This window comes from Hemicordylus capensis, chromosome 14 (assembly GCF_027244095.1).
Source record: "Hemicordylus capensis ecotype Gifberg chromosome 14, rHemCap1.1.pri, whole genome shotgun sequence".
NCBI lineage: Eukaryota > Metazoa > Chordata > Lepidosauria > Squamata > Cordylidae > Hemicordylus > Hemicordylus capensis.
In genome coordinates, this window is record NC_069670.1 from 2133365 (window position 1) to 2152073 (window position 18709).

Below are 18709 nucleotides of genomic sequence, written 5' to 3' on the forward strand. Positions count from 1 at the left end.
GGAGTTAAGACATGTATCCAGTTCAATAACACTGCTACTATTAATACATTTAATAATGTATCTTCATACAAAAATGTGAAACATTGTATGAAAAGTCACATTACCAAATCCAAATAAATAAATAAAAGACCCTAAGTGGCAGAACAGAAAGAGGAAATAATCATTTTTATTTGCTACCGGAAAAGCCATTACTAAGTATTATACTTTTTTAAAGTTTAGATAAAAAGACAGAAGTGGGTATATTTTAGCTCTGCATCTTCGATAGAAAGTAGAGCAGGCCTGATCAATTTAGGGCCCCCCAGCTGTTTTTGAACGGCAACTCCCATAAATAACCCCCAGCCACAGGGGCCAATAGTCAGGGATTATGGGAATTGTAGGCCAACATCTGCAGGGCTGAAGTTGAGCAATCGTGAAGTAAAGGCAAGAGACTCAGGTATGAAATGAAAGTCTTTCTTCATCTTAAGCCAGAATTTTGAAATGTACCACCATGAGATGTGATGATCACAGCTAACTTAGATGGCTTCTTTAAAAATAGAATAAAATTAGACAAATTCAAGAGAAGCCTTAGGCCAACCAGCAGCTCCTAACCATGGGACCTAGACAAACCCTCCATGTTTAAAAGCAGTCTACCTCCAAGTAACAAATGCTAAGGAAAAAGAGGAAAAGTTGAGGAGCAGCTCCTCATTTACATTTTGGCAAGAGGCTTTTGAGCAGAGAAATTTGTATTTTGGGGACTGCAGATATGAATTATTAGGTTTAGCAGAGGGGAGTTCTGTAAAATGCGGAGGGAACTCCTCAAATGCATAAGGAACATAGGAAGCTGCCATATACTGAGTCAAACCACTGGTCCATCTCACTCAGTATTGTCTACACAGACTGGCAGCAGCTTCTCCAAGATTGCAGGTAGGAGTCTCTTTCAGCCTCATCTTGGAGATGCTGCCAGGGAGGGAACTTTGAACCTTCTGCTCTTCCCAGAGCAGCTCCATTTCCTAAGGGGAATATCTTACAGTGCTCACACTTCTAGTTTCCCATTCAAATGCAACCAGGATGGACCCTGCTTAGTATGCTTGCTACCACAAGACCAGCTCTCTGTTCTTATGTGCTTTTAGGGGTATGAATGACTAGACAGATCCTGGTCAGTTTCTGATCCAACAAGGCTCTTTTTATAGTCTTAAATTAAAATGTAAACACTGACAGATCAGGAAAAAGAAAAGGTATGACATTCGAGCCAGCACAGTGATGGGAGGCCAGGTCAAGAAAAGCTGGCCAAGTCAGAGTTCGACTTGGCCATAAGCCCTGTTAAATTTAGTGGGTCGGCTTTCAACACTCACAAGAATGGAAGCGCATGGAGGGGTGTGATAACGTAATCTGGCAGGTGGCAAGCTTTCTCATTTGAATTGAGAAACTAGAATGGAGGAGAGCTGGTCTTGCGGTAGCAAGCATGAGCGGCCCTCTTTGCTAAGCAGGGTCTACCCTGGTTTGCATTTGGATGGGAGACTACATGTGTGAGCCCTGCAAGATAGTTCCCTTAGGGGATGAGGCTGCTTTAGGAAGAGAATCTGAGTGCTTGTACGCAGAAGGTTCCATGTCTCCTCTATGGCAATCTCCAAGGTAGGGAGAGACTCCTGCCTGCAACCTTGGAGAAGCTGCTGCCAGTCTGTGTAGACAATTCTGAGCTAGATAGACCGAGGGTCTGATTCGGTAGAAGGCAGCTTCCTCCGTTCCTAACGGGTCTAGCTCTCACAATCAGCAGATTAGGAGGCAAAGGTGTGTCTGCATCAGACTGGGTCAGGAGGGGATCACATGATGATGAACAGATACAGCTCCCTTCTACTGAGCCAGGCCGCTGGTCTTTTTGATCCAGGGTTATCTCCTCTGACTGGCAGCCGCTTTCCCAGTTCTCAGGCGGAGAGAGAGCTTTGTTCTTTCAAAACCCTTTATCCTGCTTTTATGGTCATGCTGGAATGCAGAGCTGCTCACCTTCAGAACAAAAAACTTCTTCTTTCCAAGCCCCGTTACCAGAGTTCCTTCTAAGGCGTGTGTGTGTGTGTGTGTGCGTGAGCGCTCACGTGTTTTTAAATGTCCGCTCCGTCCATTTTAGGCCCCGCTCAGGCTGAATCAGAAAGGCCCCATTCTGAATGCACGTGCGCACACCCTGCCTTGATTTTGCTGCCCAGAGCAAAATTCACTCCGCACACCAATTAAAAAGATTACGAGAGAACACTGCCTGTTACCCAAAATCCCTTTAACTGGCGGAGATGCCAGCGATTGAATCTGAGATCTTCTTCATGCAAAGGGAGTTGCAGGCACTGGGTGTATGTGGAGTGAAACCCTTGGGCCACCTAGAGCCTTTGGAGTCAGGCAGCATGTCAAACAAATAAATAATCCAGGGGTTCTCAAAGCCCGTTCCCAGATTCCCCCCACCCCACATTTATATCCCTTTCTTCCTCCGGGGAGTCCATGCTTATTTTTATCCTCACAACAACCCGGTGAGGCAAGTTAGGCTGAGAGATACAGGACTGGCCCAGAGTCACCCAGGGAGTTTCATGCTCCCATCATCCCATAATGGCTCGAGCGGTGATGGGAGCTGCAGCCCAATAACATGGGGGAGGCAGCTTTGAGAAGCCCTGCCTTTGGCCACTTAGCCCTGCAGTGTCCACTGCTCTGACCGGCAGCAGCTCTTGGGTGATTCTGGGAGAGAAAGGCCACGATCAGCCATGCTAGGAAGCTGCCATATACTGAGTCATGACCATTGGTATATGGCAGCTTCCATCCCTTAGGAAGTATATGGCAGCTTCCATCCCTTAGGAAGCTGCCATATACTGAGTCAGACCATTGGTCTATCTAGCTCTTCACAGATTGGCAGTGGCTTCTCTGAGGTTGCAGGCAGGTGTCTCTCTCAGCCCGATCTTGGAGATGCTGCCAGGGAGGGAACGTTCTGATGCTGTTCCCAGAGCGGCTCCATCCCCTGAGGGTAATATCTTTCAGTGCTCACACTTCTAGTCTCCCTTTCATATGCATTCAGGGAGGACCCTGCTTAGCTTAGGGGACAAGTCATGCTTGCTACCACAAGACTAGCTCTCCTCTCCTTCTGAGTGAAGATGTCAGCATTTGAACACGGGGCCCTCTGCATGCAAATCATGTGCTCTACCCAGTCCTTCATGCCCAAATGGTTCGTTTCCCCCCCCCCATTAAAAAGAAACCACCCCCTGCAGGTAGAAAACAAGCCTGACACTGAAAAACAGTTCATGCCTAGCCCTCTCCTTGTCTGTGCTAGCTTTCTACGTGCAGGGAATCTCTCTCTTTCTCTCCTCTGTGTGTTGTGTGTGTGAGCGCCCCCCCCTTGAAGTGGTACAGCCCAGACTCAGGTTCCCCCCCCCACACACGTTTATAAGAACTAACGTCACAGCTGATGAGTCAAGCAGGGCAAAGAAGGAAGGGGGGGGAAGCCCTCGAATTAGTCACTCCCTTCGCCAAAAAAAAGGGGGGGGAGAAACAACACCCACCCCACACAAGCCCCGCCTTCCTTCATGGGTGGGTCATGGGCGCGCAGGCCCCAGCCGGAACCCTGAGCCCCGCCTCTGCAGGCTGCGTGATTGACAGAGGCCCTGTCCCCTCCCCTTGCAAAGACGGCCCCTCCCACGCACCCACCCCCCGCCCAAGCAAGCAAGGCGGGTGCAGCGGGGAAACAACAGTGCCCGGTTCTGCTCTGTGAATCAGCCATCGATTGCTAAGCCTTGGCTCCAGGGATGGATGGGGGGGAGGAGGGCGGCGGCGGGGGGGGGCGGGATTGCTTTATATGTGACTTTGTGGAGCTGCCCCCCTGATCGCTCCCAGCAACGTCACTCTCCGGTGCCTGGGTTTTGCTAACACCCCACCCCCCCGCGTTCTCCTCCTGGAGCAAGGGGAGGAGGGACTTGGCCAAATTAAAAAAGAAAAAAAAAGCAAGGGGGGGGGAAGCCCCGCAGGCACACTCCACGGGGGGGGGGGGAAAGAGAGAGATTTCCTCCTCCAGTTGCCTGCTGCTGCTGCTGCTGCTGCCTTTCCCCAAGCGTGAGTGCAACAAATGGGATCTTTCTGTTTTGACCCCCCCGCCTTCCTTTTTATATTTATCCCCCCCCCCCCGCGCTCTCTCTCTCTCCTCTTCCTCCTCCTCCTGCTCTCCCGCTTTGAGGTTCAGGAAACGGGCATCGGAAGGAGGAGGGAAGTTTACCCGGGAGCAACTTTGTGTCTGCTGCTGCTGCTGCTGCTGGTGGTGGAACTGACGAGGCGCTGGGAGCCAGGCGTGGGGGCGAGGCGGGTGGCGCGGGCGAAGAGCGGCCGCCTTTCCTTTTTCCCTTTTCTCAGCTTCCGAAGCAGAAAAATAAAGTGTGTGTTTGTTGGTTTCAAAGCCGTCTCCCAGGTTCTAATGCGTTATACTTTTGGATTTAAAGAGTGTGGTGGTGTTGTTGTTTAATGGAAAATCTCCACCGGATTTGCCGAGTGGGAGCTTTTTTCCCCTGCCTGCTTATCTGTCCCAGTTAACTTAACGCTCGAGTTTGCAGCGCCCCCGGCCCTGGGCGGGTTACTCTCGAGGAGGCCCAATGGGCCCGATCCTCGCGTGCAGTGGAGACGGCGGCCCTTGAGGGGCCGCTAAGGGCGGCGCGTTTACTCGGGAGGGAAGCCCCACGGAGGGGGCCGGAGGAGACGCAGCCGCTGCACGTTGACTCGGAAGTAAGCCCCTGGGGCAGACAGCGGGCCTTGCTCTCCAGGAAAGGTCCCTCCGCCTGCCTTGGATCGGTTCCCTGCGCGTGGTGGTGCGAGGCACAGTCGCTTGCTCTGGGGTGTGTTCTTCTATCTAGGCCGCCCCTCCTTTTCCAGGATGACTAATTTGCACACGGGGCTGCCTGCGTTTTCTGGGAGGCAGTGGCTACCCGGAATATATATATATTCTTCCTTGCGTTTCACAAGCATCCGATTCATTGGAGCAGGAGGAGTGGAGGTAACTCGCTTTCTGTGTCTCTCCTTTTTTTTAGCTCAACTGGCTGGTCGGAAACCTTTGGAAAGTGACTTGCCCCATGGTGTCTGGCCAGGTGGTCTCTCTCGCCTGCTTTCCCTTCTAAAAATGTGTTTCTTTTCATGTAAACAGAGATCAGGGTTAGTGGACAGAATGGTGTGGGGTGGGTGCAGGTCTGGGTCCAGGGGGACAGATCCCCCTAAGCATTCGAGGAGTTCTCCTCCACTTACAGATCTTCCCCCCACGCCAACCCAAATGACACAAATTTACCCCCCAAAACTGTCTCCCCCGTGACCCCTTTGCCAAAAAGCCTTGTGAGCTGTTGTTCCTTGAGGTTTCTCTCTGCCTGCACCCAGATCGCGTTCCTTCCTAGTTGTTTTGCAGCAGGGCCTGGCCATGCTTTGGGTTTTGAGCTCTAAAAAGTGCCAGCGCTCTTAAGGTGCCCGAGGACAGCCGGAGAGAGAGGATTTCTATGTCTGCACAGGACGCAGTTGCTGGCTTGTTTGGGAGTGTGCCTTGGGCATGGCGGCTGGGACAATGTGGTGGTTGTCTGGCATTGGGTGCGATATCTCTGCCTTCTATCAGTGCCTTAGAGCGGTGGTCGGCGTCCTTAATGGCTTGGACACTTTCTTGTATGAAGCTGTCATCTTCCAGGCCTCTCTCCCAAATGAGCATCGTTCTGGGGAGTAGTCGGGCACATGGGAAAGGTGTCTGTTGGGCGTTTGCGGGTTGGTGGTGTGACTTTTTTCTTTCCCCCCACCAGCCCATTCCAGGAAGTGCCGGTCTCTCTGCGGCCTACTTCACATTTTCTGTCTGTTGTGGTTTTTTTTAACTCTTATTCATCCCTCATCTTCTAGGAGCAAGTCTTCTACATGAATGAAACTTATTATGGGTAGAATTGGGTGTGTTGCTTTCCTTTGCTCCCAGTAATCACAGAATTGCATGTCCAAGTTGCTGTCTATTTTCTAAACTAATCAAGGCCCGCCCTTTTTGTTTTGGAGGACACAAACAGAAGCAGTGGAGAGGCACTACAATTACATTCGTTATTTTAAAAATGGAGGTGGGGGGAGCAAGCGTTACAATTTGATGCATGTTTACACCAAAGTAGATTCCACTGTACTTCCTGGGACTGATCTGTACGTGCAAAACTTCAGCCTGAGAAAAGTAAATGGGTAGAGAGGAATCCTAATTCCTAGTGTGACTGCTCCTTGGAAATGGTGACTGCATGTGGTGGCAGGCCAGGTGGAGAGTGTGGCTTTTGACTGACCTCACGATAGTATCCTTTTGATCTATCTCTGTGAGTGGGTCAGTCGGGAGGAGAGCTGGCCTGTTGGGAGCAAGCATGAATCGTCCTCTTTGCTAAGCAGGGTCCACCCTGGTTGCATATGAATGGGAGACTTGATGTGTGAGCACGGCAAGGTGGGGTGCTCTTGGAATAGCCCCCACCTGCTTGCATGCAGAAGGTTCAAAGTTCCCTCCCCGGCAGCATTGCCAAGATCAGGCCGAGAGAGACTCCTGCCTGCAACCTTGGAGAAGCTGCTGCCAGCCTGTGTAGGCAATACTGAGCGAGATGGACCAAGGGTCTGACTCAGTATATGGCAGCTTCCTATGTTCCAGTCTTTGGTTGGTTCCAGTCCTACTTGGAGGGTTGGGTCCAGAAGGTGTTACTGGGGGACTGGTGCTCAGCCCCATGGCCATCAACCTGTGGAGTTCCACAGGGCTCAGTTTCATTCCCCCTTGCTGTTTAACATCTACGTGGAACCACTGGGTGGAGATCACCCGGATATCTGGGCTTTGGATTCGTCAATATGCAGATGATACCCAGCTCTATCTCATGATGTCTTCCGATCCCAGGGAGGCAGAAGAGGTCCTGAGCCATGGTTTGGAAGCCATGATGGGCTGGATGGGGGCAAACAAGCTGAGACTTCATCATTCTGGCAAGGCGGAGGCGACTGCGGTTAGTAGAAGGTGTGATCATGACATGGGGATTCAGCCTGTTCAGGATGGGGTTGCACTCCCTCTGAAGGAGCAGGTTTGCAGTTGGGGGGGGTTCTCCTGGATCCAGCGTGGCTCTTAGAAAATCAGAGGGTGGTTGTAGCCAGGATAGCCTTTGCTGAACTTTTGGTTGGTGTGATAACTGTGACCCTTGCTTGAGAGGGCTGATCTGGCCTCTATCGCCCATGCCTTAGTTGTGTCACGTGGGTGACGTTATTCAGGCTTTCGGCTAGTGAGTTGACCCTTCTCTCTTTAAATTGTTTTGCTGCATTTGTTTTATTTTTGTGTCTTTGTTGGAATTTTTATTTTGGTAACCGCCTTGGGGCCTTAGGACGAAGGGCTAAATACAGCTAAAGAATTAAATAAATAATAGTGCGTGGTAATGCTGGTGACCATTAAGGATTAATATGGCATGCCCCCACTTCTGTTAATAATTAAGATGGATTAGATATGTGTTGTTAAACTGGGATCTCGGCAACGCCCTTCATACCTGTCTCAGATACAGCAAGCTGGCCTCAGGCTAAAAGGTAGCAACTTTTAATCTTAGACAGCAGATGGTTTATCTCCCTCCTTAATTGTGGATTCCCAATTTATCTTTTGGCAGGCGTTTCCCCCCCCAGTTCTGGTGGCAGGTGCCACCACTGCCTTAACTTCTTGGAGAATTGGCTACTTTGAAAACAAAAAATCAGCATAGGAAGGATTGCACAAACCCCTTTGCTGCGTTTCGTATTGCGGGTGTTGAGAAAGCTGGGTTTCTGACCCCGATCTCGGCAGGGACTAGTACAAAAGCAGAACTGAGATTCCTGATGAGCTGCCCTCAGGGGGTCCGATGAAGTTGTCTCCTTGTGAGTCAGACTCTTGGTCCATCTGGTTCAGGACTGTCTACACTGACTGGCAGTTGCTCTCCCAAGGTTTCAGGCAGGAATCTCTCCCAGCCCTACCTGGAGATGCTGCCAGGGATTGAACCTGGGACCTTCTGCGTGCCAAGCAGAGGATTTGTAACCGAGCCTACCATTGTGGGCCTGCTGCATCTGGACTCCAAATTGTCTTTTTTTGTTTTCTGGTCCACTCCTGTCGCTGTTCTCCCCTCTTGGAGATGCTTGGTTAAAATGATCTTGGTGTGAAACTTCATGGATCTGTGTAGGGAATAGATGTATTCCCTGGCACATGTGTCTGTCAATGCATGCATGGGAGCATAGTGTGTGTGACCTGCCATTTGTGGGGCTTCGCAAGAGGTGGGTTCCCAAGGCTGTCCAGTGGAGTGGAGGACACAGCCAGCCCATTTCTTGGGGAGGTGTGCGCGCGTTAGGACTTGGCAGATGGTGAATGGTGCCTCAGCAGGGCAAAGCCAGAGGACGTTTGGGTGGAGGTCTGTATTTGTCCTGACATGCAGTCAGCCATACAACCTAGGGATTGGCAAAAGGGTATCACATGGGAAGCTGCCTTCTACTGAGTCAGACCCTTGGTCCGTCTAGCTCAGTATTGTCTGCACAGACTGGCAGCAGCTTCTCCAAGGTTGCAGGCAGGAGCCTCTCTGGGCCCTACCTTGGAGATGCTGCCAGGGAGGGAACTTGGAGCCTTCTGCAGGCAGGCGCTTTCCCCAGAATGGCCCCAGGACTCTCTTACAGAGCTTACGTGTAGTCTTCCATTCAGTGTTCTCTCTAATTTGTTTTCCCCCATCCGTGTGCAGAATGGGTTTTGTTCTGGGCAGCAGTATCAAGGCAGCGTGTGTGCCTGTGCATTCAGAGTGGGGCCTTCCTGTTTCAACCTGAGCAGGATGTAAAATTAACTGAGTGGACATCAAAAAACAACAACTTGTGAGCGCGTCCATGTGCGCACGCCTTAGAGGGAGCACTGCTCCCGTTCAAATGCAACCAGGGCAAACCCTTCTCAGCAAAGGGGGCCATTCACACTCCCTGCCACAAGACCGGCTTTCCTCCCGAGGAGGTTCAACACGGCTGGTTGAACAATGTCGCAGCTGAAGCTAGAAGACCCAACGGTAGCATCCTGTGTCACGGGTGTGGCAGAGCACTGTCTGCGCGTGCAGAATGCATTTCCTCGAGAGAAGCCGCTCTTTCCCTCTAGCCCCCAGGCAAGGGGGGGGCTGTGTGGATGTAGCAGCGGCGCGATCAACACATGCAGGCAGCCCAGTCCTGAGACAGCAGAGTGGGCTGAACAGCTGCTGGGGTGAGATTCGGCAGGGCTCTTTTAGGAATCGGACCAAAGGTTGCTCGAGCCCAGGATCCCATTTCCCACGGGGGGGGGGCAAATTGAAAGCCCACAAACAGGGCTGGTCTGGGATTGTGACAAAGATGATCGACTGACATTTGAAGCAGGGGCTGAAGGATAGTGGTGTTCGCGGAGCTGCGGTCTGACGCCGGGGTGTGTGGGGCTCTTTAAGGGTGGGGGAGGGTGCACTTACCCCCCCCCACAGACACCGCTTTCCCCCTGCCGGCGCTCGATCGTTTTCCAGAATCCATGGGGCGGCAGCGTACCTCCCTGCCGGCCCTTCCCCCCGTTGTTGGCCGGAAACGCGGAAGTAAAGTCTGCGCATGCGCATGTCGTCACGCACGCACGTCGCCCCATGGATTTTGGAAAACAACGGAGCGCTGGCGGGAGAAAGCGGCCGGAGGGGCACGTGCACCCTCCCCCACCCTTAAAGAGCCACCCCCCCGGTGTCGGACCGGCGGAACCACCAGTTCTTTGAACCGGTTCGGAGGCCCATAAAGGGCCTCTGGACCGGTTCTGTGCGCAATCGCATCCCGACTGAAGGGGACACTGTGCAGTTGAGGGCGGAGCTACGATGGGGTAGGCGGGTCTGAAGGACTCTCCTCCCCCTTCCTCCCTTCCCCCACTGGCCAGCTCGGCAGGCACTCCTGCCGCTGTGCGCCTCTCTGTGGCCGCGTGGCACACTGCTCATCCTGAGTGGAGCAGCCTGCTGCTGATGCTGCTTCCCAGCCACGCGGGGTTCTGATGGTCCATGGTGTCTGGGAACGAGGTCGTGTGCAGGCACGTGCTTCATTCCCGGCGGCCTTGGAGTCGGAGCCGGCCTCTGCTGCCTCTAGGGGTGGGGACGCTGCCCCTGCCGTGGCTGCCACTAGGGCAGTACGCCCCAGGGATAGAGAGCCCCCTGCTGCCGCCACCGCCGCCATGGGAGGGCTGCGGAGAAGAAAGTGGTTTTTCTTTTTTTAAAAAAGGGGGGAACCTGCATTAGAAATCTGTGATACACTCTTGTTGCCGTTCTGGTTTCTCGAAGAGATTTTAGCATGTTCTTATTTCCTGGTGGAAATGTGCAAATTTCAGGAGTCTTGAGGTTTTTATTGCTTTGTGCTGAAATCTGAATGGTTTTTCTCCATTCCCTTCTAGGCACTGCTTAGTGAGCAAAAGCATGAGAGAGCCAGCGTGGTGTAGTGGTTAGAGTGCTGGACTAGGACCGGGGAGACCCGATTTCAAATCCCCATCCAGCCATGAGACTAGCTGGGTGACTCTGGGCCAGTCACTTCTCTCTCAGCCTCACCTCCCTCACAGGGTTGTTGTGAAAGAGAAACTCAAGTACGTAGTACACCGCTCTGGGCTCCTTGGAGGAAGAGCGGGATATAATAACAACAACAACAACAACAACTAGCCACCAGCTTGGATGGCTTTAAAAGGGGCAAATTCACGGAGGGCAGGTAGCTGCTAGTCTGTGAGGGCTATAGGCCACCTCCAGCCTCAGAGGAAGGAGGCCTCTAAAAACCAGCTGCAAGTGTTACAGGCACACCCTTAGCTCTTTCTTGTGGGCTTCTCAGGGGCATCTGGTGGGCCACTGAGTGAAACAGGATGCTGGACTAGATGGGCCTCCTTGGGCCTTATCCAGCAGGGCTGTTTATAATTACTTGGGTTCTTAATGTTGGTGAAGCCTGAAGGGCTAGATAACTCATATCTAAAACTTCAGATATGAGTGATCTTCGTTCACTTTCTGTTTTGGGTTTTTGTGTGTGTGTGTGTGTGTGTGTGTGTGTGTGTGTGTTTTACACTTCTGTAACAGATGTTGCGTCTTAACCAGTCAGTCATGTCTAGAATTTCTTCCATGTAATTGTAACACAAGGGACTGTGGGTAAATGACCAGTATCAATTGGGCAAAGACCATTCAGTTTTGCAGCCCAAAAAGGTTCCTTACTTTTGTATTCAAAAGTTGATCCTGCCAACCTCGTATCCTCTGGTTTGGTTTCTTCGGTGGAACTGGGTGGCAAACATGTAAGTGAAAAAGCTGTTTAGGGTAGGCTGCAAACCCAGCCAGCCACCTTAAGTGCTTGACTAACAAGCAGAAGGTTGCCAGTTCGAATCTCTGCTGGTACTATATCGGGCAGCAGCGATCTAGGGAGATGCTGAAAGGCATCATCTCATACTGTGCGGGAGGAGGCCATGGTCAACCCCTCCTGTATTCTACCAAAAGAAAACCACAGGGCTCTGTGGGCGCCAGGAGTCGAAATTGACTTGATGGCACATTTTACCTTTATGTTTACAAACCCAGCCACGTGCTTCTCAGCCCCACAACCTGTTGTTTCATCCTTATTCAGATGTCTGCCCCAAGATATTAATTGGGCTGACTGTGCCATTTTAGCTCTTGGTTGGTAGTTAACTTATAAGCATCCTTTGATGGAAAACAGTATGGCTGCTTCTTATTACTTTTCCGATCAGCAACTTTTGGGCATCTGGGCTAAATTGACCCATTAGCAGTGTCCTTCTTTTCTCTCCATCCTTCCAGTCCCTTGTTTCTCTAAAGTTAGAGAGATAAGCATTTGAACGTGACACACTAGGTGCTGTTTTCCATGATCATAAGAACAGCTGTGCTGGATCAGGCCCAAGGCCCAGCATCTTGTTTCCCACAGTGACCCACAAGATGCCTCTGAGAAGCCCACAACCAGAAGGTGAAGGCAAGACCCCACTCCTGCCTTTGCTCCGCTGCAACTACTATTCCGTGGCCTCCTGCCTCTGAGCATAGAGGTCGCCTGTAGCCACTGATAGATTTGTCCTCCATAAATTTGTCAAAGCCCCTCTTAAAGCCATCCAAACTGGTAACCATCACCACATCCTATGGCAGGAATTCCATAGTCTAAAGATGTGCTGTGTGGAAAAAAATACTTGCTGAATTTCCTGGCAGCCAGTTTTATGGGATCGCTCCTGGTTCTAGTATGGTGAGAGAGGGAGGAAAAAATCTCTTTCTGCACACATGCTCACCACCTAATGGTGCAGCGGGGAGGCAACTTGGCTAGAGAGGAGGAGGCAGTTGGTTCGATTCCCCGCTGGTGTGTTTCCCAGAATAAGGGGAACTCTTATATCGGGCAGCAGCAATCTAGGAAGGAGCTCAAAGGCGTCATCTCATACTGATTCAAGGAGAGGGCAATGGTAACCCCCTCCTGTATTCTACCAAGAAAACCACAGGGCTCGGTAGTTGTCAGGAGTCGACCCCGACTCAACGGCACAACCTTTCCTTTTCCCCACAGCATGAACCTCTTATCTTGTCTCCCCTTAGTTGCCTCTTTTCTAACAAAAAGGTCCATGGTAGGGCCATTGAATCGGAGCTCTTGCCCAAGTGGCTTGGGCCAATCTTAGCTCTTTGGTCTTCTTTGTTGTTGGTTTCACTTTATTTTGTTTATATCCCACTTGACTCCAAAGGCTCTAGGCGGTCCCATTCACATACTTTTTAGCCTACTGTCCAGTAGACTTATGAGATCACTCGGCACTCTGTGTGTGTGTCCGTATGTCCCCCTGCCCCTTATCAGCTTCGCGATGCCTGGGCCAATATGAACCAAATCGGGTACAGTTGTAGGGACACCTCAATGGTGCAGTTTGTGATGATGTCATCCACCCCAAACCCAAGATGGCGGGCACGTAAACTTCTGAGGCACAAGTGAGCTAACTTGTGAACTGCCTAACCAATTTGAACCAAATTTGCAACAGCTGTAGGGATACATGGGGAAACCTCAGTGGCATAGTTTGTGATGTCATCTACCCCAAACCCAAGATGGCGGGCACATGAATGTTTGAGGCACAAGTGGGCTAACTTATGGACTGTCTGACCAATTTGAATCATTAGGTACAGTTGTAGTGAGTGACACACAGGGACACTTCAATGACACAGTTTGTGGTGATATCATCCACCCTGATTCAAGATGGTGGGCGCATAAACTTTTGAGGCGCAAGTGTGGGCTAACTTATGAGCCGCTTAACAGATTTGAACCAAATTTGCTACAGCTGTAGGGGCGCATGAGGAAACCTCAATGCCGCAGTTTGTGATGTCAACCACCCCGATCCAAGATGGCGGATGTGTGAACATTTGAGGTGCAAGAGATCTAGCTTGTGGACCTCATTTGAAGCAAATTTAGTCCAGTTGTAGAGACAGAGAAAGGAAAGTCGGCTGATCTAGTTCTTAATAAAACACCTGTTCTAAAATTCATCTTGGAATGTGTGGTCCGCAGTTTGTATGCCACATTTGTGTGCTGGTCCTGCTGTAACCATTTGGGTGGTGGACTAACTGCAGCCATAAAGCTCACGGAAGGATCTTGTGTTGGTGGTTCACTCTCAGCCTAACCTACCTCATAGGGTTGTTGTGAGGATATAATGAGAAGGGTGGGGGATTCTGTACACTGCTCATTGGAGGAAGGGCAGGATAGAAATGTGGACTGCCACCTCCCCACACAATTATCACCCTGCTGGTATGTGTCACAGACTATGTGGAAACACCTATAGGGCAGCAGCGATATAGGAAGATGCTGAAAAAGGCATCATCTCATACTCTGCAGGAGGAGGCAATGGTCAACCCCTCCTGTATCTTACCAAAGGCAGCCACAGGGCTCTGTGGATGCCAGGAGTCGAAATCGACTTGATGGCACACTTTACTTACTTTAGTGAGAGGAGAACTGGTCTTGTGGTAGTGCGCATGGATGGTCCCCTTTGCCATGCAGGGTCTGCCTTGGTTTGCATGTGCGTGGGTGACTACATGTGAGCGCTGTCTGCTGTAAGATATTCCCTTTAGGGAATGGGGTTGTAGCTCCGTGGTAGAGCATCTGCTTTGCATGCAGAAGGTCCCAGGTTCAAGCCCTGGCAGCATCTCCAGGAAGGGCTGGGAGAGACTCCCACCTGAAACGTTGGAGAGCCACTGCCAGCCGGTCGGTGCAGACAATACTGAGCCAGATGGACCAAGGATCTGACGTGGTATAAAACAGCTTCCTCTGTTCCCAAGTACCACATCACCAGTGTGCCCGCCCCCCTCTCCTCTGGCTCCTTCCCTGCTTCATTCAAACGTGCCAATTTCCCCTGTTCTCAAAATCATCACACCCATCTTCCTGGACCCAATACTGCCTGATTTCCTTTCTCTCCTTTTGCCTGAAACGGATGCATCCTCCATCAGTCCTGACTTCCTCTCTCCCACCTCTGCTCTGGATCCTCTTCAGTCTGGCTTCTGCCCTCTGTATCCCTTTTGTGACACTGAACCACTCCCTTCCTTGCCAAATCAAGTCTGTCTTGGTTCTTCTCGTTGACTTCTCTGCTGCCTTCAGGAGCAGGATCACACTTCTTTCTTTTATGCCCTAAGCTTCGGGGATTCACACCTTAGCTGGTCCTCCTCATCTTACCGGTTCTAATAATGCCATGTTTTTCGTACAGGGAGTTATGCCCCTAACTTCCCTCTCTGATGGGGTCCCTTCGGGACTCCCGTTATCCCCTTTGTCCACATTGTCCTTGGTGACCACCTTGCATCCAGTGGCTATCAGTACCACCCATATGCTGAAAACACCCAACTACGTGCCTCTATCCCATCCTGCATCTTCCAGACCTCCCTCTGATACTCCCACCTAGATGTTTTCTCAAACTCACTGGCCTGGTTCACACAGTAGTCCAAATCTCGGTTTAATGTGGGTTACCAGCATGAGCATGGTTGCATGAACCTACACAAAGGTGGGAATCTTGCATTCATTTGGGGTCATAAACCGCCTTGGTGTTGGTTCACAAAACCATGCAAATGTTGGTGATCCCATATAAAACCTAGGTTTAATGTGTGAATCTTTGATTTACTGTGTCTGAGGCTGGACTTACAAGAACAGCCCTGCTGGATCAGGCCCAAGGCTTATCTAGTCCAGCATCCTGTTTCACACAGTGGCCCACCAGATGCCTCTGAGAAGCCCACAGGCAAGAGCTGAGGGCATTCCCGCTCTCCTGCTGTTGCTCTCCTGAAACTGGTATGTAGAGGCATCTTGCCTCTGAGGCTGGAAGTAGCCTATAGCCCTCAGACTAGTAGCCATTGATAGACTTGTCTTCCAAGAATTTATCTAAACCCTTCTTAAAGCCGCCCATGTTGGTGGCTGTCACCACATCTTGTGGCAGAGAATTCCATAGGTTGATTATGTGTTGTGTCCAAAAGTCCTTCCTTTTTGTTGGTCTTAAATTTGCTGGTCATCGGTTTCCTGGGATGTGCCCCCTGCCCCCCCCCTTTCTAGTATGGAGAGAGGAGGAGAAACATTTCTCTCTATCCACTCTCTCCAAATGGCTCTCACATTGAAGGAGTGTTTGCCAAAGTGGCTCCCAGTTGAGAAATAGTGAAGATCACTGCCTGTATCAGCTTCCTGCTCTGAGAGGGGGTTGGTCTAGAACAGGGATTCTCAATGTTGGGTCCCCAGATGTTATTGGACTTCAACTCCCATAATCCCCAACCAAAGTTCAGTGGGGCTGGGGATTATGGGAGTTGAAGTCCAATAACATCTGGGGACCCAGCGTTGAGAATCCCTGGTCGAGAAGACCTTCACGGTCTTTTGCAACTTTAAAATTCTATTAGGAAAAAACCTTCTCTCTGTTTCCACACCATGCAGAACTTTATCCTCTCTCTGTACAGGCAAGTTCAGTTGAAAATGGGATTTCCTATTCAGTAATCATGCGTAGGGCTGGGCCCATGGTGGTGGGGAAGGGGGAGGCTCTCCTCTTCTGGGGGATGACTGCGAGTTCTAATCACGCCCCTCCCTCCAGCAGTCAGGTGACCCTCCTTGAGCAAGGCAGAAAGGTAAATAGAAACTAGTTCCCTTGCAAGGAATGTTCAAGCCCCTTCTCTGCTTCTGCTCCCGACCTATTGAAACTTTTCAAGCAGGTACGCCAATATTTGTTCTGACAGTTAAAACATGGCCCAGGTTGCTAAAGGAAGGGCTCTTTCACACAGAGAAGATTGGGCAAGGAATCCAATTTCCTCTCCGTCCAGTTTTGTGTGTCAAGAACACAATAGGGATCGTACTGCATAATTGGTGTCTTGCACAGCTACCAAACGGAGCTGGGAGCTGGTTGGCACAAGAGCTGGGAAGCCCACCCTGTCTCGTCCGAGTTCAGACCTAGAAATGGGTCCCTGCAGGCTTTAACAGACTGTGTGGGGCCGTAGCTGAGTGCTAAAAGGGAGAGTGTGCCGGCACATTTCCCAGCCCTACCTGAAGATGCTGCCGGGGATTGAACCTGGGACCTTCTGCATGCGAAGCAGATGCTCTTCCACTACCTTACAGCCCCATCTGTTAAACATGAGGAACATTGGAAGCTGCTTTATACTGAGTCAGACCACTGGCCTATCTAACTCAGTATTGTCAACTTTGACTGGCAGCGGCTCTGCAGAGCTACAGGCAGGAGTCTTTCCCGGCTCTTCCTGGAGATGCTGCCCGGAGCTTTCCCAGACAGCAGGCTGTATGTACTACATACTTGAGTTTCTCTTTCACAACAACCCTGTGAAGTAGGTTAGGCTGAAAGAGAAGTGACTGGCCCAGAGTCACCCAGCTAGTTTCATGGCTGAATGGGGATTGGAACTCGGGTCTCCCCGGTCCTAGTCCAGCACTCTAACCACTACACCACGCTGGCTCTTTACCACAGGTTTATGGAGAGGCTTTATTGCGTGTTTTTGAAGTTGCCCCCCCAAAAAACTGAAATAAAAAGTGGATTTTTCTACCCTGGATATAAACAGGGCTACACTCTCAATTTTTTTTTAAAAAAAACCCTGAATTGTGTGTGAAATGCTCACTGATAGCTTTCAGGGACTTTGGGGTAAACTTGGCCAGTATGTGAACGCACCCCCTCCAGTCCGGAGACCAAGAGCCGGGTGTGGGAAAACATCCTGGGCTTGAACCTGGGTTCTGCAAAGCAGATGTCTGCATACTGAGCTGCAGCCCTCTCCCCAAACACTGGAAGCTGCCTTCGACCGAGTCAGATTCTCGGCCCCTCTCTCTCTCTCAGTACTGTCTGTCTACACAGAAGGGCAGCTCCACTAATAGGAGTGATCTAGATCACAACCAAATTTTATAGAAATGGACCATGATGAAGCCTCTGGGGTGCTAGTTACTTGAGTCTTGGAACAACTGAAAAAAACCTGAGGTCAGGGATGCGGGTTTGTGTTGCAGATGGAAACAGGACACTTGTCATTATTTCCTCCCCATCCTTGCTCCAGGGATCTCTGCTTTGGCATCTTCTGTCTACGCACGTGCGCTCCAGCTAATCTGCTCTTTTTAGCCTAGGGTTGCCATCTCTAGAAATTGAGCATTCTGGTATCTGGGTGGGATCTATTGTATGTTTTTAACTTTTGTAAACCACCTTGGGGTTGTCTTTAAACGAAAAGCGGTATAGAAATGCAACAATGAATTAAAAACATAAATAAATCTAGGGCGGGCTGGAGTGGATCCTGGGGCACTCAGGATACCTGGCACTACAGAAGCCAGGATGGAACCCGGCTTCTGTAGTTGCTGGTCCCGAGGTGGGAGGTGGCCCGAAAGCGGCCTGTCCCTTTAAGGCAGGGCTGCTCAAATTCTGCTGCTCTTGGACTGCGACTCCCATCATCCCCGGCCACAATGGCCAATAGCCAGGGACTATGGCTAGCATCTGCAGGAGGGGCCAAAGTTGAGCCGCTCTGCCTTAAGGCACACGGCTTCAATCGGGGCTTGACAAATCCCAGGCACCAGAGAGCCATGGCGCCTAGAGTTGGATACTTGGAGGTGGGGTTATTTAACGAAATCTTCATTTGTCCCAGGCAGCCTGGTTTCTGAAGGAGGTTTCTTGAAAAGAGGAGCCTGTTTGCGATCCCTCACTCCAGTCATATCCATCACTCCGTACTTCTGTCGAGTGTCCATTGTCTGGCTCCTAAAGTTTTGGACTGTCTCCAAAACTTCCACAGGGAACTTGTCAAGGCCTGCCAAATATGCCTGAGCAATATGCATGTGTTTGGGTTGCCTCCTGGCCACCCTTCAGAGTGAAACACCCACAGCTGTGTACAGTGGATAAGGGAAAACAACAGGACCCCAAGCAACGGAAAGTGCGGGAATGGTAGCCATAAAGCTGAGATTCAGCAGAGTTCTGCACACAACTGACATCTGTTTTAAACCAGGTTGAAAGTAAAACAAAACCCCAAAATGCTGCTGAAAGGAGCAGCTGGCTAGCTCTTTCGACAGGGCAGCGTAGTACATAGGAACAACATAGGAAACTGCCATTTACTGAGTCAGACCATTGGTCTATCTAGCTCAGTATTGTCTTCACAGACTGGCAGCGGCTTCTCCAAGGTTGCAGGCAGGAGTCTCTCTCAGCCCTGTCTTGGAGAAGCCAGAGAGGGAACTTGGAACCTTCTGCTTTTCCCAGAGCGGCTTCATCCCCTGAGGGGAATATCTTGCAGTGCTCACACATCAGGTCTCCCTTTCATATGCAACCAGGGTGGACCCTGCTTAGCTATGG

At 50.8% G+C, this 18709-nt stretch overlaps 1 protein-coding gene across 5 annotated transcripts in view; it reads left to right on the forward strand.

The window, feature by feature from the left end:
* Positions 1–378: 378 nt before the first annotated feature.
* Positions 379–18709, forward strand: part of CERS2 (ceramide synthase 2) — a 58507-nt gene continuing 40176 nt past the window's right edge. The window contains exon 1 of one of the 5 annotated variants that reach the window (XM_053278654.1): positions 379–433. The gene's annotated coding sequence lies outside the window, so the exon portion shown is untranslated. Of the gene's footprint in view, positions 434–3812; positions 4054–4347; positions 4369–4824; positions 4982–18709 lie in introns of those variants that run through there. The other 4 variants (XM_053278651.1, XM_053278656.1, XM_053278655.1 and 1 more) reach the window with 4 other exon arrangements.